The sequence below is a fragment of the Alligator mississippiensis genome, chromosome 11 (genome assembly GCF_030867095.1).
Source record: "Alligator mississippiensis isolate rAllMis1 chromosome 11, rAllMis1, whole genome shotgun sequence".
NCBI lineage: Eukaryota > Metazoa > Chordata > Crocodylia > Alligatoridae > Alligator > Alligator mississippiensis.
In genome coordinates, this window is record NC_081834.1 from 60,687,298 (window position 1) to 60,691,540 (window position 4,243).

Sequence of the window (4,243 nt, forward strand, 5' to 3'; positions counted from 1 at the left end):
AGGGGTTTTGAAAGGGCAAAAGGTGATTGGAGGACCTGGGATTCCCTTTCCTCACCAATCAGGCCCCAGAAACTTGCCCCTTGTGTCCCCTGATTGGCCCCTTGGGTCACCTGGAGGGGGATAAAAGGGCAGCACGGCTGACTCAGGGAGAGACCAGCAAGGGACCGCTAGGAAGGAGCTTCAAAGAGCTGGCAAGAGCTGAGCCAGCGGGGCGGGAGCAGTTCCCCAGAAGAGCCTGAAGGAGCAGGACCTGCAGGCAGCAGTGGGACCCTCAGCAGCACGGCGTGTGGCCGGCAGGAGAGGCGTCCTGCTGGGCTCCAGGATCCCCGACGAGAGGCTGCAGCCAGCAGGAGAGCTTCCTGCTCCAGCAAGGATCTGAGCAGCGACCTGAGGGGTCCCAGCTCGGCTTCCAGCTCCTCCAATCAGAGAGCAGGCAGCTCGCCGGGGGGCCGGGGCTCCAGGAAGGTCCAGAGCCCTAGCGTGTTGGAGCAGGGCTAGCACTGGCAGCACTGGTGGCTGTGTGCCCGGGCTCCTGTCTCCCGCATGGGAGATCTGAGTGCAAGGCCCAGCGTTGGTGTCTCAGGGTGAGTGAGCTAACAAGGAGAAATTCCTCTTGCAGTGGAAAGGGGCCTTTGTTTTCTCCCTTTCCAGGTACCCAGGCCCGATATTTCTTTGTCCTTTGACATTTTGTATTTTGTGCCTGTTTATATTTCCCCAACCAGTACTGTTTGCTCTGCTGTTTGTGTTTTATATTTTGTTAACCCTGTCTTTTGTCAATGATTGTAAGTGTCTAACCTTTGTTGAATCCTGCCCCTTGGGGCATTGTGGTGTCCACTATACGCCCTGATTATGCCCGTTATGTTCCCTCATTAAAAGGTCTATGGTTAGGTCCCCAGTGGTGGTCTGGCTCTGCTCTACAGGGGGAGGAGAGTCCCTACACCTCCCACAGCGCTTGTTCACCTGCTCTGATCCCTTCAATTGGAGAGGGGGTACCTCTTGGAGTACCGCCCGGGTTACAAGGGTATTTTTAGGAGCTGTACCTGGCCCCCTGGGGGAACAGAGAAAGGCAGCCCTGGCCTATGTCAGGCAGCCCTCAAGACATTCTCCTACATTCAAAGAACACGGAAAGGGTTACGGGAAGACATACCGTGACAGCTTGATTGCTGGGGCTGGGACACAGGGCAGCTCTGGATGCAGTGGGAAGTCGGGCGATGGGCTGGATCAGGCGTCCTGCTGTGCCTGGGCCAACTGCATGGGGAGTCTGCAGTGCAGCAGCGTCCTCACCCCTCTCTGGTTCTCGACTGGCATCCCACTGCCAACACCAGGCCTGACTGCAATCGTCCTGGGCTTGGCTTAGTGTCAGAAAGGGGACAGGACAAATTGATGAAAGAGACTTGTATTGTAGGGGAAAGGGTTTTGTGACAGGCTCATGCCAGATGCAGTGGCCGATGGGCCACAGACAACTTCCACCCCTCTGGGTCACGCCACGCCATGCCAAACCACGCCATGCCACACCTTTGTTGTTTCCACTGGGTGAAACTTCACTTGCCTGGAGGTGATCAGTGGTTCCCTGAGGGTCCAGGTGTGACAGCATACTCATGACTTGTCTGGGGCTCCTCCTTCCCTGCAGCTCACCCCTTTCCACTCGGGTCTTGTAATTAGCCCTGGTGACATCTTGATGTCATGAGGTTGTCTTTTCTTCTCTGTGAGGTGTCTGGTGAGAATTGAAACCAGAAGGACTTTGCAGCTGCCTTTTATGTCCAAATCACAAATAAACAGGTCACGTACGTTAAACAGCTCATACTAGGCAACCAAGTAGGGCAATGATGACTTTGCGCTGAGTGATCCCTTTCCTAGGCTTGGGTTGGCTGGTGCACCCCTCACTCGCCCACCGTCCCTCCCTGGTGCTAGGTCAGCTATGGCACCATCTCATCCTGACCTCCACTTCCTCTGAGCGAACCCCACTTACCCCGGGAGGAGGCCGGTGGGAATCCCAAACTCACAGGCGTACCAGCTGGGTACGTGGTGTTGGGAAGCGTCCTCAATGGAGTTCTTCACCTGTTTCCCGCTTCATATCGCCCTGGGCAGCCCTTTCCCAGGCCCACCCAAGCTACATGCTTCGGCACAGGCTTCCGTGTGCCTTTTGGGGACCTGCTGCTCCTTAGCTCAGGTGCTCACCGACTCTGTTGGATGAAGAGCATCCGCCTGGGTCCCTGATGCTGCAGCAGTCAGAAGAGCCTGCGGTTCTTTCCTGGCCCTCTTTTCCTCCAGGGGAACCTGCTGGATTCCTTCGTGTGGCAAGCTGAGCATCCAGGTTTTTCCCAGACACTACAGAAGAAGGACGAGTGTCCAATGCTTCCCCAGCTGTGCTGAGCTTGGCAAAAAATCCCTGATCCCTTCCGACAGCTGGGAGAGCATCCGATCCTGTTTAAAGTGTCCTGGTTCAAGACCCCGGTGCCTCTGTATCCAGGCCCACTCTCAAGCCGTTGCACCCGGTCCTTGGGGCAATCAGCGGGGCTCCTGTGTTGGGCGTGGCACTGCCTGCCTTGATTGCAGCCGGGTCCCTGGAGCCGCGGTGCCGAGGTGCAGCGGGCAGGGGCCTGTTACAAGGTTACATGAGAGTGAGGGGGGCAATCCCAACATTAAGATTTCCTTGGGCTTTGAATGCTACAAGCAAATGGGGACGCGATGGGCTAGGGGTCGGAGGAGTGGTAAGGAATGGGATCAGCCAGCATATAGCCAAATGATATCATCTTGCCCAGGGCTGTCTCACTGATGACCTGAGCACGCAAGCATTTTCCTTCCTCATAAAAGCTGTAGACGTCTACAGAAATGCCCAGGCCTCTATTCACATCTGTGCTCTGAGGACAAGGGACGTTTTCCCAGGGAATGTGTAGTTCCCAGCTGGACACTTTGGGGGATATACATCACAGCAATGCCATAGGTAACACAGGTGCACTGTGAATCAGTTCAAAAAGTTCCTCCCTTTCCAGAGACACTTGTGACCCTTTCCATATGGCTTTAAAGGGACTCCAGAGGAATTTGAAGGGAGCAGGGGGCAGGAAACAAGGTTAAAATAAAAACAAAATTGAAAATTCAAACTACAAATTCTGAATGAAGAGTCATTCCAACAAGAGCATTGAAATGCTCCCCTCAGAAGGATCCAAGCAGGACATACCAAGCTCAGAATTGCTAAAGCCCTTTTAAAAACCATGCCATGATTCTGATGGCAGTGGGTTGGACTGTCCGGTCCAGATCAGATGGTCCAGATCTAGGCCAAGACCACTCCATTAAAGACCAGAATGGTGAACAGGTGTCAAACTGGAGAAATGCGGCAGTGGTTCGTACCATGCCCCTTGCTTCACTGGTCACACTTGTGCATCCTCCTTGCCTAATAGCTCAGGTGTACTTGCAGCCTGCCTGGCTCATGGCCACGTTCAAAGGACATGGCTCCTAGTAGCCCTAAGAAGCCCTAAGGGCATGATGGCCCCTAGGTTGGAGTGTGCAGCCCAAGAGAAAGGGACAAAAGAAGAGTCTGTGGAAACCTCGAAGGAATGGAAACCACTTACTTGCTCAGAGAGGCAAAAGCACCAACACTGGCATCCTGTGGGCCATCCCGGATCAGGCAGGGGAGGATGGAGGGACACCTGAGTGCCGGTGTTTATCATGCAGTTGTTGTCTCCAAAGGACAGTGAGTTCGTGTCCGGTGCGCTTGTGTCAATAAACACACAGGGGTGAAGGATCTAACGTAATCTTTATTTTTGTGTAGAAAGTGGTGTTTGGTAATCGTTTATAAAGTAAGCACCCGCACCCTAGTGGGTGTCTGTCTTATATAGCTATGTAACAGGTTAAACTTGTTGATGTGATGAAATGTGTAGCAAGCCCAGCAAATAACTCTTTTTTTAGCTCTCTCTCAAGTAACCCCCCCTTTTGGGGGGGACTTTGTTGATATAGCTTTTTTTTTTTTAGCGAGGCCAGCAATTAAACAACTAAGCAACAAGCGATCTTTTTTAGCCTAAACAACCTATTTTATGTCCTTGGTTAGATAAAATATTTTTTTAAAACACATAAAGTTGTTTTCGAAGTATAGAAACTGTAGTGAAAGTTCAGGGGTGCTCATCAAATCCCCGCTTTGAGGCTATGGCCCTATGGAAATAGGATCATAGTCCTCGACCATTTTTTTTATTTTTAGAAATCTTTTTGTCCCCTCCCGATAGTTTTGGATCGGGTTTGTAACTGATGA

At 52.5% G+C, this 4,243-nt stretch overlaps 1 long non-coding RNA gene across 1 annotated transcript; it reads right to left on the reverse strand.

Annotated features, from left to right (window-relative positions):
- Nucleotides 1-1,590: 1,590 nt before the first annotated feature.
- On the reverse strand, nt 1,591-3,734 carry LOC132243900 (uncharacterized). Its single transcript, XR_009455471.1, has 3 exons — nt 3,570-3,734; nt 1,970-2,600; nt 1,591-1,714 (listed from the first exon to the last, which is right to left on the reverse strand). It is a non-coding gene; the product is annotated as an uncharacterized LOC132243900 (long non-coding RNA).
- Between the last annotated feature and the right edge of the window lie 509 nt (nt 3,735-4,243).